The following is an 18,469-nucleotide window of genomic DNA, read 5'->3' as shown; positions in this document are numbered from 1 at the left end:
TACCCTCTTAATGTCCAAACAGTTGAGAAGGTAACTTAAGAAGATGGTTCCTCCTTGCTAAGAGGAGTCATTCTCCTCATCACCACAAAAAGGACATATGGCTCTTCCATTAGCCTATGCCTGTAAGTGCTCTTTGGCATATCAAGGCCTACACTAGCCTCTAGGCTCACAAGTACCTGTTACAGGGTCATCCTGGCTGGCATAACCCACCCCACCCTAAACCCGTCCAGCCCCCGAGCTTCCCTTCCCTTCCATTTTGGCCATGTGCACTCTTGTTCTGTTTAAACACCCCCACCTCCTGCCCCCTTCTCATGGTCGGGTTCAGTCTGTACCCTTCCAGATGCCCCTGGCTGTGATCTCCCTCATAGCTACAATAAAGCTCCTCAACCATAACTTGGAGCGGTCATGTCCTCATTTTTCATTCACCACCAAGCCTGAGTTTGATCAATAGATATGCATATAAGTATATTTATTATCTGCTGTGGGGCATGAGAGTTAGTAATTAAAATTGGAATAGAGAATCAAGAAACTGCATCTGCCTTGGTGAGGTTACCAAGCTGGTGGGATTATATGCCAAATCAATTGCTGTCATCAAAGCCACTGAACATTTTTTTTCTGACATCCTGGAAAGATACAAACACGTTCACCTATGTTACTGGCAGTGGATGCTCACGACAATAAAAATAAAAATCACAGTATTTGAGTTTGCTCTGTATTCAGGATCTTTTCCAACTCCTTCTTCACCTGGATTCACAATATTTATTGTGTTCATATGGAAGGTTCTCTCTTCCAAAAACCACCCCTCTCCCACCCAGACACACTCATCTCATTCTCATGCCTGATTAAATTTGCTTTGTCCCACTTATAATTAGTTGATACCTACCTGTCTCTTAAAACACAGGCTCCATGAAGGCAAAGAGTTGGTTATCAAGCCCTGAACCCAGAGCAGTGTCTGTGTTATGGTGAGACACAATGAAGGCGTCTCTGTAGTTGGAAGTTTTCCTGTGTTCTGCCCAGTCCCACAGCTGCTCAGACCCAAGTAAACACACAGAGGCTTATATTACTTACCAACTGTATGGCCTAATGGCTCAGGCTTTTCACTAGCTAGCTCTTATAACTTAACCCACTTCTATTAATCTATAGGTTGCCATGTGGCTTCCTGGTACTTTCACATCTTGCTTCTCCTGGCGATGCTGGTGTCTCCCTGCCTCTCTGCCTTTCTTCTTCCTGTCTCTGTCTTCAATTTCCTGCCTAGCTATAACCTAACTTACCATAGGCCAAACAGCTCTATTTATCAACCAATCAGAGAAACACATATTCACAGCATACAGAAAGACCTCCCACAGCACATCTCCGTGGCCTTCATACTCATCCAGGTAAGATGATGGGAAATCATGATTTTCTTTATGGAGTCATGAGGTATGCCATTTTATTTTATGGGAGAGAAGCAGTTTTCTTACAGAAAAAAATGGCTGTATGCATATCCTTTTGGTGGGGATCTGAGCCTGATCTAAATTGTAATTCAGACATAGCATCAAGGCATGTGTATCCTACAATTGTCCTATCGTATCTGAGATCAGCTTTGGGTAAAAGATGTAAGGATATATTTTATTTCTGTACACACATAAAAGTATACAAAATAGAATAAATTGATGCTCTTTAAACTTGAAACAGATATTACCTCTGGCAACCAAGAAGGATAAGGTTCAAAAGGGAAATTAGCATCAGTTTAATTTTGGGGGTGTTTTAAGACAGGGTTCCTCTGTATAGCTCTGGTTGTCCTAGAACCCTCTCTGTAGAACAGGCTGGCCTCAAATTCACAGAGATCTGCCTGCCTCTGCCTCCTGAGTGCTGGAATTAAAGGTATACACACTATTGTGCTGTGGGATGGTCTGTATGTCAAATTATTCTGATTGGTCAATAAATAAAACACTGATTGGCCAGTGGCTAGGCAGGAAGTATAGGCGGGACTAACAGAGAGGAGAATTAAGGGAACAGGAAGGGAAAGGGAGTCACTGCCAGCCGCCGCCATGACAAACAGCATGTGAAGACGCCGGTAAGCCACGAGCCACGTGGCAAGGTATAGATTTATAGAAATGGATTAATTTAAGATATAAGAACAGTTAGCAAGAAGCCTGCCACAGCCATACAGTTTGTAAGCAATATAAGTCTCTGTGTTTACTTGGTTGGGTCTGAGCGGCTGTGGGACTGGCAGGTGATTTGTCCTGACTGTGGGCAAGGCAGGAAAACTTGCTGCGGGCCGCAGGAATATCATAAGAACTCAGCTGGTTATGGCAAAGTCACTACCTGAAGGAATCAGGGAATTCCTCCAGAGGAAGCCAAATCCCAAGGAGTTTTTGGTGTTACTTGGCTTGTTATATATCAGCTGTATTCTGTTATGAAAATCATGTGTGCCTTCATAGCTTTCCCAATTGACTTTTCCCTAAGTAGGACTAACAGTGTAGACTGAGCACTCTCTGGACATACACATTCCAGGTAATTTGGAGAACAGCCTCAGGGAAAGGCTTTCTCTGGAATCAGATATCTCCCTTGGCCACTTTCAAGGACTACAGGAAACACCACCCAGGTGGGCGCCCATTGTTAGTTCCAGGTGGACTAACAATGATAACAACTCACAGGCGAGTCTCCTGACTTAAGATAAATTCCACAAGGGGACACCGCCTAGGTCAGGTAGACATTAAGTAATAGCTTTACACAATTTAGCTCAGACCCCTCCTTTCTTACAGCCTTACTAACTTTATAGACCTCTAACTCCTTACCTAACCACTTCTAGGAATATTTAGATAACCTTCTGTGCTAACAGCTATGCTCAGCCAGAACTCCCAGTTCAAGCCTCCCTGTAATTATCATTATTGGATAGCATCCGGCCAGGTCCATCACCGGATGGAGGAAAGTACCTTATCAGAGATACCTCTGTACTCTCTAAGAACAGACTTAAGCATCCAGGCTACCTGTTTGAGAAGGCCTGGTGGATGTGCTAATTAAACTTAACTTCCTCCTTTCCCAAATCTTACCTCCAGTTCCAGATCTCCCTTTAACTATCACCAGGGGCATCTAGCTGTACACAGGTTGCCTAGAGACTGAGCACACCTTTCCCCACTCTGCAGAAAAACGGCAGACAGCTTGGACAGATAGGAGCCACAGGAAAAAAGAAGACAGTTTTATTTTCTCCCATTGACCTAGCAACTTATAGATTTTTAACATCCTTTACCAAACACATTTAAGATTATAGTTGTGCACGTAAGATCCCTCTTCTTAGATATTACCCATATTTAGCCTTTAGTTAATTCATTAGTCACTTCCCCTTTGGGTCACAAATGGTAATTAACAACTAGTGCCCCTCTTTGTAATTCTTATCAACCCTCCATTTGATCCTGATAGCGGACAATCACTGCCTGAGGAAGTTCAGGCTGAGTGTCCTGGGTGGAGGGGAGGATTGTGATTTTGGGGAGATATATAACTGTAAAGCAGAGGACAGGAGGAGGAGAAGAGAATGGAAGAACTAGATGGGTAAGAACTTGAGAGGAACAAACTGAGATGGGAGAGAAGTAGATTGAAGGGCTACAGCAGAGTACTAGAGGAACGAGATGGAAGATGAGGAAGAGCCAGATGAGAGAGAAGGAGACGGGAGAGGAGATGATATGGGAAGGAACAAGATGGATGAGAACCTAGAAGGGGCAGAACTAGACAAAGGAATTAAGATAGAACATAGAGGGGACAGTAGATAAATATAGAGAGAAATCAGGCAAGAAAGGAGCTAGACATGAGAACAGAACTGAAGCTGTTTATAAAGGATGCTATGCCAGAGGAATTAAAGCAAGTGGACTATAGAACTCGGTGTGCTGAGATTCAATTTACAGAAAATAGTCCTCGCCGTCAGTAGTTCTCTCTCCTGAGCCCCTGGGATGTATAATATTGAGGCTGGTTCCTCCAATATTATACAAGAAAAACTCTAGCTATACTATTGCCTGGCTATCAGTTTAATTTTTGTGTGTCTTGTCCTCTCAGGCTCATCCTCCAAAACAGGGTCTCAGATAGCTGAGACTAGCTCTTAAATTGACTATTTTACTTCTACCTTTCAAGTCCTCCAACTACTGCCATGCACCAGCACATCTGGGGTTTGTTTGTTTGTATGTTTTTAATTTTTAATTATGTGTGTGTGTGTGTGTGTGTGTGTGTGTGTGTGCCTGTGGGGACATGCATGTACCTTAGTTCATGTGTGGACAACTTGCAGGAGTTGGTTCTCTCCTTCCACCATGTGGGTCCCAGGGGTTAAACTCAGGTCGTCAAGCTAGTGGAAAGTGCTTTTACCTGATGAGCCATTTGGCTGGCCCTCTTCTGGGTTTTGATAGACTGGTTGATCTTGTTTCATTGGCAATAATAGGTCTCACTATGTGGACCTCGGCTGGCCTGCTTCTGCTTTTACGTGCTGTGTGGTTACATCATGTACCACCATATCTGAATTTTTTCTGTTTTTTTTTTTTTTAATAATTTACTTATTTTTATTTCATGTGTTTTCACGTTTTACCTGCATATATGTTTGTGAAAGTGTCAGATCCCCTGAAACCAGAGTTACAGACAGTTATGAGCTGCCATGTGGGTGCTGGGAATTGAACCCAGGTTCTCTGGAAGAGCAGCCAGTGCTCTCAACCACTGAGCCATCTCTCCAGCTCCTTTTTCTATTTTAATTTTTTGCACTGAGGCTTAAACTTATGGCCCTATGAATTCAAGGCAAGCACTCTGCCCCTGGACTATATTCCTCATCCCTGCTTTAGTAGATTTTTGTTGTTGCTGTTGCTATTGTTTTTTTCATTTTTATTTTATATGTACAGGTATTTTGCATGCATGTATGTCTGCACACCACTTATGTGCCTAGTGCCTGTAGAGAAAGCAGAGGGCATCAAATCCTTTGAAATTAGAGTTACAGATGATGTGAGCTGCTATGTCAGTGCTGGGAATCAAACCTAGGTCTTTTTGGAGAGAAACCAGGGCTTTTAAATGCTGAGCTATCTCTCCAGCCCTAACTTTTAATAGTTTCTAGAAAACAATACTCAGATGGAGACAAAGAGTGAGAAAGGCACAGGAGATGGAGAAATATTTATTAGAAGTACCACAGTCATGAGGAAAGACTGAAGGCAAATACGCCAAAATAGAAATAGGAATTAAGTTTGCCAGGCATAGTGGCGCACATCTTTAATCCCAGCACTTGGGAGGCAGAGGCAGCAGATTTCTGAGTTCCAGGCCAGCCTGGTCTACAGAGTGAGTTCTAGGACAGCCAGGGCTAAACAGAGAAACCCTGTCTCAAAAAGCCAAAAAATAAAAATAAAACCTCTAAAACTTACTAAATAAATATTTAAAAAAATAAATAAATGAGCAGGATAACGTAACCATCTTTTTTTTCCTACAATACCAAACCCATATTTGAGTGATTTTTGTTTCTAAACCTTGAATTTCTTGTTCTCTCTTTTTAGACCATTTCTTTTTAATGGAGTTCTGGTATTGTGAAAATATCTGGAGAGGAACGATGTGCGTGTGATCTTGTGTTGCATCTGCAGTTCCAGAATCATTTCAGATTCTGAACTGTTTTTTTTCCCTGAACTGTTTATATATCATTTCTAACCAGCAGGGTGATTCAGACCTTGGAAATAACAGAGTTTTAATGTCTCTTTCTATTAACCTCTAGCATTTTTAATATGCCTTGTAGAGTAAATTAGCCTTAGAATCCACAAAATCCTTGGTAAAACTTACTTGATCACAGAAGTCTTTGATAGAACCAGTAGATGCTCGTACCTCTTTTTAGGTTGGTTTTGTTCTGTGGCATTGGGTATCAAACGCAGGGCCTCGTGTATGCAGATCATGTGTTCTCCCACAGACCTGTAGCTCCACCCCTGCACCTTCCTTAGCATTGAACTTGAGCGCTCCACGGTTGACGATGTGGACAATGTGACAATGTCTGAGCACAGACAGGGCAGGTCTCTTGTCAGTTCTTTCCTTGAGTCCCAGAGCATTTGAGAAGTGGTATAAAAAAAGTGCTAAATAAATGTTGAATAAAATCAATGGACTTAGCCGGGCAGCGGTGGCTCATGCCTTTAATCCCAGCACTCGGGAGGCACAGCCAGACAGATCTCTGTGAGTTCCAGGCCAGCCTGGTCTACAGAACGAGATCCAGGACAGGCACCAAAACTACACAGAGAAACCCTGTCTCGAAAGACCGAAAAAAAAAAAAATGGACTTGAAGCATTTTAAGAAATCCCTGTGCAGGAGGCATGCCTTGATGATACTTACCTAGCACATGCAAAGCCCTGGGCTTCATGGCCAACACCCAAAGGAAGAAAAAAAAAAAAAAGAAGAAAGTAGAGGAGAGGCAGGAAGTAGAGAAGAAAAGAGAGGAGGGAGATGGGGAGAAGGCAGGGAGAGAGAAGTCATGGTATGACAGAGCCACACAAGATGCCCTAGGTCCACTGAGGAGTAATGAGTGGGACCAGTAGCAGACCCAGTAAGAGAAAGTCCCAAGAAAAGGAACCTCGAAAGAATTGTAATGTTTGCTCAGCAGTCTCAGTGGAAGAAGCCAAGGGAAGAACCGTTCTCACCTTTTGGGCCCCTGTGGGGGTAGGAATTCAAACATTTAAGTTGGGAAACAGCTGGCTAGGTGTGTCATTCACACCTGGAATCCCAGCACAGAAACAGAAGGGTCAGTGATTCAGTCACGCTCCACTGCATAGTCAGTTCAAGGTCAGTCTGGGTTATATGAGACTCTGTCACAAAAAGCAAAAAATTATGCAATGAAACAAAATAACCCTGGAAACAAAACAAGGAAGTGTCAGAAGCAGTCTGTCTTGCAGTCAGCGCTGTGAGAGAGTCTCCTGTAGTTTATGAGGCCTCAAACTTACTATGCAGAAGGGACTGGCCTTGAACTCTGTGATCCTCTTGCCTTTCCAATGTGTTTTTGTTTCTGAGACAGGATCCTGCTAGCCCAGAACGCACTGTACTGCTTAAGCTGTCCTCGAACTCACAGAAGTCCTCTTTCCTCGGTTTCTTTGGTGCTGGGATTACAGGTGTGAGCCATCATGCCCAGCTAAAGATGACCTTGACTCTTGATTTTCCTGCCTCTAGGTCCAAAGTGCCAGAATTGCAGGCTTGTTCTTTTGTTTATTTGTTTGTTTGTTTTCTAGAGACAGTGTTTCTCTGTGTAGCTTTGGCACCTTTCTTGGAATTGCTCTGTAGCCAAGGCTGGCCTCAAACTCACAGAGATCCGCCTGCCTCTGCCTCCTGAGTGCTGGTGTTAAAGGCTGCGCCACCACCGCCCAGCCTTGTTTTTAATTAAACTGTAGCAGGACTATCCTTTTGTGACCTAGTGGTTAGGATTCTGTCCTCTCACTACTGTGTGGTCCACACTGGATTTTGATTAGGGAAGTCTCTCTTCTTGTCTCAGACTCTCAGGTGCCTTCTGACCACTCACACACACAAATAAATACACATGAAAAAAAATCCATTAGAGGCTAGAGAGATGGATGGCTCAGCAGTTGAGAACACTTGATGTTTTTTTAATGAAAAAGTATTTTTCACTTATATGGTTATTTTGCCTGATATGTATCTGTACCGCATGAATGCTTAGTGTCTGTTGAGGTCAGAAGAGGGTGTCAGCTTCCTTGTGAACTACCATGTGGGTGTTGGGAATCTAACCCATGTCCTCTGGAAGAACAGCAAGTGCTCTTAACAGTTGAACCATCTCTCCAGCACATAAATGCTTGTGGCTCTTGCAGAGGTCCTGAACACCCACATCAGGTGACTCACAACTACCTGTAACTTCAACTTCAGGGAATCTGACACCTCCTTCTGTCCTCTGAGGGAGCCTGCACACATAAGCACAGGAGAATACACACACACACACACACACACACACACACACACACACACACACACACACATAAATAATATATATTTCAAAATTTCACTAAAGTGCAGCTGGCAAATACAAATTATATACATTAATATTTGTAGTGCACAGTGTGATGTTTTTGCTTCCTGCATGCTGGGATTACAGACATCTGCCTTCACATCTAGTTTAAGACAATGTTTTTCATTGTGAGCTCTTCACCTATCCTTATGTTTTTCAGGAGATTTTGTCCTAAATTCTGATGAAAGTTTGGGATCTGTATCTTTCCCCAAACATGCAGTTCACAGCCTATAAAAATGTGACTTGTTGCTTGCAAGGACAGTTGAGGCAACTCCTTGTAGCTACCACCCTGTAAGGGTGGGGACTCCTAGTGAGATCACAAGATTCTGCCGTATTATTAATCTGGATTGCCTAAACTCTCTGCCTCTGTTTGCGCATTATCCTAGTTATGGTAATATATGTGATTCTAAGCACATTGTCTTTTTAAAAAAACATCCATGACAAATATTGGGAAATGGTAATTTTTGCTTAAAATCCAGTGGGTCCTAACATCTTCTATCTGCCTGAAACAGGTTACACATGTATCATATTTCTTTGTCCTTGAAAATTTTATGATAATGGAACAAGCTTTTAATATTTTCCTTAATGGCTCTCGCTTCCACAGCAAGTTAACAATGATTACTTGTGGGCTGACAGTGTCCTTGGCACCAGACCAAAAACAGAAGCAAGAAAGCATCTTCTCAGCCAAAGAGACTTAACATCTAAGCCAAAGGTTCAGCTGAGAACCCAGATTACTTCTCTCCTGTCCCCCTCCCTCCCTTGAGAAAAAAATGTCGTCTGGCAGGTTCATTGGTTCCCTAACCCCAAAAAGCCGTTTGAGACTCATAATTCCCCAAAAGAGTCACTGACCTTTCAAGTCGTTATAAATGTTCATCTGTTTTCTATGGTAGAATATTTGTCTTCAAGTTAAAATCCTCTAGAAAACTAAGGCTGGGGGCACAGCTCCATGTTAGGACGCTTTCCGAGCATGTGCAAAGCCTCGGGTTCAACGCCCAGAAGAAGGGGGGGGGGGGACACGAAACGGAGTGGTGGCACACACCGCTAACCTAGTACGCAGTTCAGAGTGCTGGCTGCCCTAGAGGACTGTGGTTTCATCCCCAGCATTCACATGGCAGCTCACAACTGTACTCCAGTCCCAGAGGCTCCAACATCCTCTTCTGTCCTCCTCAGGCACCACACACATGTGGTGGACAGACGTACACGCAGGCAAGACACTTATACACATTAAAAAACAACACCACCAAAAAAAAATAAATAACCCTCCACACATGGAATCATTTTATGGGTGAGATAAACTCAAACAGGGTCCCTTTCCCTCTCTTGCATGAATTCAACTTCAAAATGCTAAGAAAGCTTGCAATCATCTTTGGTTTCTTTCACGAAATCTGAATATCCTCAGGCCTCTAGCTTGTAAGAACAGATGAAGTCATAGATATTCTTATGTACTATGTCATGATTCTCACCTATCCATGACTTCACCCCCCTATAATGTCTTCCGTCCAACCCTCACACAAGAGTTTCTAGACGTCTCCAGACCTCACACAAGAGTTTCTAGACGTCTCCAGAAAGTGTGCCATGTGTACTCAGGAATAAGTTCCCAGTTCTGGCCCATTAGGCTTCTCTGGGAATTGCCTATCATTTGGAGGCACAATGGGCTTCATGTGGGCTCTGGTTTCCCTCTAGATGACTAGAATCAAATCATTCTCCCCTCTTCAAGAATCTAGATGGGGAGCTGGAGAGACGGCTCGGTGGCTAAGAGCACTGTTTTCTCTTCCAGAGGACCCGAGTTCAATTCCCAGCATCCTCATGGTGCTTTACACCTCTCAGTTATTCCAGTCCTAGGGAGTCCTACACCCTCCTCTCATACACGGTGCACAGACATACATGCAGACAAAACATCTACACATATAAAATAAAAACAAATAAAAGTTTCAAAAAATTTTTTAGCTGAAAAAAAAAAGAAAGAAAGAAATCTAGGTGGTTGTGTGGTCATGTGTGAGCACTGCCATTTGGGCTGTTCTGCCCTTGGAAAGCCCAGGAGGAAGATGAGTGTCGTGGAGGGAATGGTGACTGGGTTAACAGTGAAGAGGAGCCCTACAGGAAGGGCTTGGGGCTGGCTCTCCTATTATGACAGGAGAATAAAGGAAACTTTTGTAGCTTCCTTGGCTTTAGCACAGCTCATGAGAGTAACAGACAAAGTAGATGGTGGTATTAAATTCTGGATCAAAGCCAGGGCGAGTTGGGCTGGCTTCATGCCCTAGGCATAGGTATTTCAAGGTCTTATCAGGGCCATGTAGCTAGGCAGTGGGCCTCACAGATTATACACAACACAGCTGACTTTGTATGGCTTGTGTCAGAGATTCCCTTGAGAGAAAGTCTAAGTACCTTTTTTCATTATTTTACTTTAAATTTCCAGCAGCAACCTCAGAAGTCTCTCAGGACAATTGAACACATTGATACTAATTCCTCCAACCATGAAGCAAGTAAGCCAAGAATATGAAAAGAAGTTTTATTTAAAAAAATTTGAGATGTGGACTCATGTATCCAAGGCTAACCTGAAAGTTGTGGGTTATCCAAGGGGGCGGAGGGTAATCTTATTGATCCTTCTTTCTCCATTTCCTGAGTGCTGAGATAAGAGGCAAGTGCTCTGGTGCCAGGTTTGTTTGGTATTGGGGCTGAACCCAGAGCTTTGGGAACACCTTATACATACAAACACATATGCACACACCAATAGGAATATATATATATCACCTACACATAATTGATTTTAGGGCTGGGTATGTAGCTCAGTTGGTAGAATCCTTGGATACCATTCCCAAAGCTCTGGGTCTACACTGCTTATCTACCTTGTTTCTGGATTTTCTTTGGTTTATTTGTTTGTTGGTTGTTTTTTGTTGTTGGTTTTAGAAGGGCATCCTGTATTCTAAACTGGTCTAGAACTCACTTTGTAGCCCAGACTCACTTTGAACTCTCAGCAATCCCGTCTCAGCCTTTTGAGTGATGGGGTTATAAGTGTAAACCACCGTGTCTGGCTCATGCCTTGCTTTTCTAGCTCTCATTTGCTTACCCGAGTTCACTGTGACACCTAGGTCAGCTGTCACGTGCGGGAAGAGTGGCCAGAGTCCACAGACCAGTCGGTGGATATAGTAGAGGCATATGTACTTCTCTACAGGTCTAGAAGTGAAAGAGTTAAAAAACCAAATTACAGAGCTCAGTCTCAAAATGAGAGCCAGTCTGAACCAGAGATGTGGGGCTACGGAAGAGACGGTATGGATTTCAGAGGGATGCTTCTGGGATGTCCACATGCTTTGCAAAGTTTTGAACCAGCAAGGACTACCATGTAAGGGAGCGTTGTGGGAGAATCAGTTTTCTGACTCTCATTCTCCACCCACACATTCTGCCAATTTACCAACTAATCAGCTTCCCAGAGATTTTGATTATTTCCTAACTCCATCAACCCTCAGTTTTCCCTTTTGTCAAATGTGGACAATGAAATCACTGTGAGGATTATTTAAGACCCTATTCATAAAACAAACTGCATAGTATTTAGCACGGTGGTTATGTTTTCTCTCCCTTCTTTCCAATCTATCCTACAGAGAGAAGTGAGGGGTGAAGGCTTTGTGGGTGTCTACAGCTCTGCTTAATATCTCTCCAGGAAGAGAAATGGGATTCCCTTGGTTGATAAGCCATCTAGTAACTGAAGTTCCTGGCAACCGGTGGGTCTTCAATGTCTCCGTCTCTAGATTGAGAATCATAAGAGAAGCAGTGTCTATGAGGTTACTCAACACCACTGGGACCTTCAGTCAGATCTCAGTCATGATGCCTTGCTCAGAGTCCTTTTCTTTTTTCACTTGGCAAGCTGTTGTGGCCTAATTTTTTAGAAAGGGACTTGGATAGAAGAAGAAAAACCTTGAATATTAATCAGTTCCCAAGCTTATAAATAGTAAGTAGAATTAAAATTGTCTGATGAAGTTAATTCACTGAGAAACAAACCTCTTTCAAGCTGGGCTTGGTGGCACAAGCCTACAATCACAGCTACATTGAGGCAAGAGGACCAAGAGCTAAAGGCCATCCCGGGCAACTTACTGACACTGTCTTCAAGTAAAAAGGTCTGGGCATGTAGCTCAGGAGCAAAGCACTTGCCTAGCACGCATGAACTCCTGGGTTCCATTACACCACCACCACTGCCACCGCCACTGAAAAAACAAAACAAAGATGGGCCTGGTGGTGCACATCTTTGATTCCAGATCTTGGGAGGAGAAGCAGGTGGATCTTATTCTACAGAGTGAGATCCAGGACAGGAACCAAAACTACACAGAGAAACCCTGTCTCAAAAAAAAAAAAAAAAAAAAAAAAAGTATGGCCGGTTAGGAAGGCAAATAAAGGCAAATGTGTATAGTAAGCTTTCTGAATATGTTGTGTATAAATTGTAGTCAGATAAATAGAGAAGGATCCATCAAAATCACACAGGCACAAAGACCTGCCTTAAGGAGGCATTTGGTGCCATGTATGGTGGCACACTCCTGGCACACTCCAGGACTTTCCAGGCAGAGGCTGGTGGATCTCTGTCTATGGCCTATGTAGATGGTTCCAGCTGGGGCTACACAGTAAGACCCTACCTCAAAACAACAAATAACAACAAACAAGAAAAAAATTACGTGCTAAAGGCAAAACAAGGTGGCTCAGAACTCAGAAAACTGAGGCAGGAACATTGCCAAGAGTTTGAGGTTGACTTGGTCTACATAGTGAGTTCCAGACCAGCAAGGGCTACATAACAAGATCCTGGCTCAGAAGCTCCAACCAAAACAAAAGGTCTTGTTTTGTTTCAGACGCTTCTTACATAGTGCAGGCTGGCCTCAAATTCACTACCCTGTCAAGGATAACCTTGAACTTTTGATTCTCTTGTCTCTACCTCCCAAGAGCTGGGACCACAGGGGTATACCACCATGTCTGCTTTTATGTATGGCTGGGAATTGAACCCGGGGCTTCATGAATGCTAGGCAAGCATTTACCAACTGAGCCAAATCCCCAGACAAAAGAAGTTGTGCTGATGGAACTGGGATATGACAAAACCAGTTTAGGCGCTCCTAGGTCTCAGGTCTGATCAACAGAAGCTTCCTGAATGCCCCTGTGAGAAGGTAGGTCCTCTTCTGCTCTCCTTGCTTGGTCTTACGCAGGAGAGCCTGGTTTCCCAAGCCCTGTTTAGAAGTCAAGATCCTGCTTTCTCACCTCATTCTTGTTATCTTATTTTCCAAGAGCAGGGAGCCTGAGTTTTGAATAGATTACTTTGAATGACCCTATTCTGCCTAGATTACCTGGAAATCCATGTTAAGATTAGTGAATCCCATAAACACAGCTTCACTTCTTTTGCTATAAAATGCGTTTCTCAGAGGGATGTGCTGGTTAATTTAACCATCAACTTAAAAACAACCCAGTATCATTTGGGGAGAGAGTGTGAATGAGAAATTATCTAGATAAAGTATACAGGTATGCCTGTGGGGAATTGTCTTGATTGTGTCTTGTAGAAGAGCTAGCCCATTGTGGGAGCACCATTTAATAACAGGCTGCCCTGAACTGTGTAAGAGTGAAGGAAGCTGGGTGGGCATAAGAAGCAATCACGGGACTGGAGAGATGGCTCAACAGTTGCTCTTGAAGAGGACCTGAGTTCAGTTCCCAGCAACCACACAGTGGTTCACAACCATCTGTAACTCCGGTTCTAGAGGACCGGATGCCCTCTTCTGGCCTCCACAAGCACCAAGCACAAATGTGGTGCACAGACATGCATGATGGCAAAACACTCACACTTAAAACAAAATGAATAAATCTAAAACAAAAATTGAAAAGGGAAAAACAAGCAAGCAAGGATCCATGCACTTGTCCTTCTGCTCATCTGTGGATGTCATGCACTGAGTTTCTGTTTGACTTTCCCACAGTCATGGACGGTGACCTGGAATTGTAAGTCAAACAAACCCTCTCCTGCCCTGTGTTGCATCTTGTTGTGGTATTTATCACAACAACAGAAATGAAACTAGAACACCGGGGATGGTCGTACACACCTGTAGTGTCAGTATTGGGGGGGAGGCAGAAGGGTCAGGAGTTCAAGGCCGTCCCTAGTCACATAGAAAGCACAGAGCCAGTCTGGGCTACATGAGATCCTTTAAAAAAAAAGTTTCTTGATATTTAGCAGTATGGTTTGGGGAGATGGCTCATTGGTTAAGAGCATTTGCTACTCTTCCAGAGGACCTGAGTGCAGTTCATAGTACCCACATCAGTCAACTCACAACCATCTCTAACTCCAGCTCCTGAGTAATTAATCCAACTCCTTCAAGGGCAGCTGCACTCGTGTGCACATACCCACATACGCGCACACATAACTAAATTTTTAAATTAATTTTTTTAAATTACAAATTACTTAGTAAAAGGTGCATCACTACCCACCTGCCACGTGGTGGCAGGCTTTTCCTGGTGAGCATGGTTATAACAGTGGGCACAAGGTGGATGGTCTTGAGGACTCAAGGTCAGGCTGACATTTCAGTGTCAGTGAGATAAGCCTTGTTGAAGGGAAGACTGCAGAAAGTTCATGGATAATTAAATGTGTAAGTCGTTGAGAAAGAACTCTGAGAATCATCAAATAGGTAATCTTGACCCCCACTATTTAGAACATCTCAACCTCTAAGGGGTGTGTGTGTGTGTGTGTGTGTGTGTGTGTGTGTGTGTGTGTGTGTGTGAGAGAGAGAGAGAGAGAGAGAGAGAGAGAGAGAGAGAGAGAGAGAGAGAGAGAGGGAGAACAGTCAAGCACTGAGCACAAGCCCAAGACTGGTCTCATGTGCCTTCCTCAGTTGTTTTCCACTTTATTTTCATTTATTTGTTTCTTGTGGATGTGACTGATTGTTCCAGAGAACATGTGTGGAGGACAAAGGATGGCTTTGTGGAGCTGGTTCTTTCCTTCAGTCTTTATAGGGATTGTGGTGGTATTCTAATTGTACTGAAATGTGATTTTGATTGTATGTTAATAAATAAAGTTGCCTGGGGGTCAGAGCTATTAGAGCCATAGCAAGAGTGTGGCGGTGGTGACACACACCTTTAATCCCATAGATCTCTGTGTGTTCAGGGATACAGCCAGCATTGGAGACATCTCTGTCAAACTGAGGAAGCAAATATTCCAAAGCAGATGTTCTGATGCCTCCTATTAATTTTCTTAGGGTATAAATTGTGATCCTATGGGGATGTTACTCATGGCCTCTTGTTTCCTTTGAGGCCTTGAGGGACAGGCAGATTTCTTCCCAGCTGTCTTACAAAAACACAAAAAAGCAAGCAGCGCTTTCTATACTAAGAAGCTTAAAGTAAGGATTTTGTTTTTTATATTAGCTGTTGCCATGTAGCCCAGGCTATCTCAAACTCATGATCCTCCTATCTCAGTCTTGAAAATGCTAGAGTTATAGATGTGTGCTATCCCTCCCAGTTTAAGGTAGGATATTTATGGATATTTGAAAAATTCTTCTCTCTTTATTGTGTATAGTGGGACTGTTCAAGTTTCAGTGCCAGAATAGGCTTCATGAGTCCATGACTCAAAAATAAAACAAACAAAAATATAACAGCTACCGTTTGTTCATCTCATCTGCTCCCCACAATCATGAATCCTTGCATAACAGTGTTAGGAATATCAGGTCCCTCACCAGGTGATAACTGCCTTAAAGGTCTGGAAGTAAGGGTTGATGAGGTGGCTCAGCTGACATTCTTGCCACCAAAGCCTGATGATCTGAAAGGTAACTGTTACCAGAGGAGCTGTTAGGGTCAAAGCCTGGGCCCCAGCCGTCCTAACAAACGGGGTTTGGCTATCCATTCTCAACTGGCTAATTACAGAAACGGAGGTTTATTTGATATGGTCACCTTGGGAAGAGGAACAGAATCCACCTTCAGGGATGAGGTTCAGGTTTAAATAGAAAGCAAGGCGCAGGCATAACTAGGCAGCCTGGTCAGGGTGTAGTCCGTACAGTCAGTCTCAGCTCCTCTCTCTTGCAAGGTGGTGTGACAAGTTGTCAGCAGAGTGAAACTTCTTTCCAAGAAGAAAGTTCCCCTCTGCTTGGCACTGGGCTCCAGGCTTTTCCTTTTCCCATCATGAGATTCCTGGGGAAATTCCAACTTCTTGGGGTCCATTGTTTCAATAGCCAAAGGGAGGGGGACCAGTCTTTTTAGAGTTTCTTTACTCCCACCAGGGCGGCTGCAGGAGCCAGGGTCAGCATCAGCCAAGGCACAAGGAGCAGCCTGATTAAATGTTTGGGACAGGGTTTCATGCAGCCCCAGCTGACCTTGAAATTGTTATTCAGCTAAACATAACTTTAAACTTCTGATCCTCCTGTGTCGTCCCCCCCTCCAGTGCTGGTGAGCCACCACATCCATTTTATTTGATGCTGGGAATCGATCCCAGGGCCTTATGCTTGTTTGGTAAGATTGTCTAGATTTCTAAATTCCACCTTTTTGAAAGCCTTATCTTCCTCATCCATCTCTTTTGCCTCAGTGGGCAGCTCCAGGGGCTTCTTGGACCTTCTCAGGCACACACAGCACCTGCTGCTCCTCCCTTGATCCCAATTCTTGCTTCATTTTTATTTTCTGGACACTGTGAATCTTGTAATAGATTTGTTTTTCCTTGGCCACTAGGAAATGGAGTCATAGTTTTGCTTCTCGGTGTCTATTCAGTGTCTATTACCTTTATTAAAGATTGTGTTTTGTGCAGCCGGGTGGTGGTGGCGCATGCCTTTAGTCCCAGCACTCGGGAGGCAGAGGCAGGTGGATCTCTGTGAGTTCGAGGCCAGCCTGGGCTACAGAGTGAGTTCCAGGAAAGGAGCAAAGCTACAAAGAGAAACCCTGTCTTGGAAAAAAAAAAAAAAAAAAAAGATCGTGTTTTGTATTGTGGTGTGTGTGTGTGTGTGTGTGTGTGTGTGTGTATGCGTGTATGTTCCCATGTGCCACCATGTGCATGTGGCGGTCAGAGAACCGCCATATGTGGGAGTCTGTTCTCTCCTTCTACCATGTAGGTCCCAGGGGCAGAACTCTCAGATCAACAGTGTTAGTTCTGATACTTTGTTGTTGTTGTTTGTTTGTTTTTAGAGACAGGGTTTCACTGTGTAGCCCTGGAACTCAATCTGTAGACCAGGCTGGCCTTGAACTTACAGAGATCCACCTGCCTCTGCCTCCAGGTGTGTGCCACCACTGCCCGGCTTCTGAGCATCTTAAAGAGACAAAAAGGCAGAAATGGAGAGGCACATCTGACCTTAGCTGGGTCCGTGTTTATTGACCACACGGCGAGGGGGCATAGTGTCTCACCTACAGGAAATTGTGCCATATACCCAAAGCCAAGCAAGTGGAGGAGAGGACACCAGTGGGGAGAAAAGGGGGAGTGATCCTTTAAAAGGAAGGAAAAAAAGGATAGGAGGACATTTCCTCCTATAGTTCCTGCCCTTCCAGCTAGCTGCAAGGGAAGCTGGGAAAGTGTAGTCTTTTAACAGGAAACTAACATGAGACTTGACAGAAACGCTTTTAACCATTGAGCCATCTTTCTAGCCCAAGATGCTATGTTTTTAACCCTAGGTATTGTTTTCAGCAGTGAAGGGATAAGGCATAGCTCCACACTGTCATCCTTAGCATCCTGACGTTCTCTCTTGATTATTTTGGAACCTCAACTTCAACCAAACAGAGCTTTATGGTTCTGTTGTAGAAAAGAATTTCAGAACTAGTGGGCATGAATCAGAGTTGGGGTTTTACTAAAAGTAGAAAGAAAGACACCCCAAAAAGAGATAAAGGCACACCTAAGAGCAAGGTCATAGCCTTCGCAAAGAAAAGCAGAGGAAGTCCCACATACAAATGGGGTTCCAGGCTCCTCAAGGGAGAGCCCCATGTGACGGTTTTTAAGTGACATCTCAGAAGATCGATAAGAACTGCCCCCTACCCTGGCCCCTTCCCTTTTTCTCCTTCTTGATGAGTGAGATTATAGGATGGCTCTGGATATGCCTTGGGTGGATTATAATCTGATAAGGTAAAGCCAGGAGCCCCTGGGACTGCAGGAATTCTTCTCTTACTGTAAGTGGAGTTTTCAGTGAGATTCCTAGAAAATGGCAGGTTTACAGCTGGGAAGGGAGGAAGGTCTTAAACGTTGTTAATTGTGCTGGGAATTCTTGCTTGTCCATTGGTAAAATGAAGCTTCAACCACAATCTGTGGTCAAGAGCTCCTTTCCTTCTCGTGTTCCCATTATTTTCTCTCTTTCTATCCACGCCTCTTTATCACTCCTACCTTCTAACTTTCCCTCTGCCTAAGGTCTCCTTTCTATCATCACCTCTAACCTTTCAGAATAGTTTACTATGTTGCTATTATTGGTATGTGTGTATGTGTGTAGGTGTAGGAGAACTTTCGGAAGTCGTGCCTCTCTATTTTAGCACTGGTTCCAGGGACTGAACTCACGCCGTCAAGCCTGCTGGGCCGACTTACCGTTCCTA

General features: G+C 43.8%; 1 long non-coding RNA gene across 1 annotated transcript; it reads right to left on the bottom strand.

Annotated features, from left to right (window-relative positions):
- Window positions 1-439: 439 nt before the first annotated feature.
- On the bottom strand, window positions 440-8,990 carry LOC143267685 (uncharacterized). The gene is made up of 3 exons (XR_013043095.1): window positions 8,828-8,990; window positions 6,612-6,776; window positions 440-623 (listed from the first exon to the last, which is right to left on the bottom strand). It is a non-coding gene; the product is annotated as an uncharacterized LOC143267685 (long non-coding RNA).
- Window positions 8,991-18,469: the final 9,479 nt, after the last annotated feature.

Source organism: Peromyscus maniculatus, chromosome 10, assembly GCF_049852395.1.
Source record: "Peromyscus maniculatus bairdii isolate BWxNUB_F1_BW_parent chromosome 10, HU_Pman_BW_mat_3.1, whole genome shotgun sequence".
Taxonomy (NCBI): Eukaryota; Metazoa; Chordata; class Mammalia; order Rodentia; family Cricetidae; genus Peromyscus; species Peromyscus maniculatus.
Note: the sequence above shows the minus strand (reverse complement) of the source record. Positions and strands in the feature narration are given on the sequence as shown.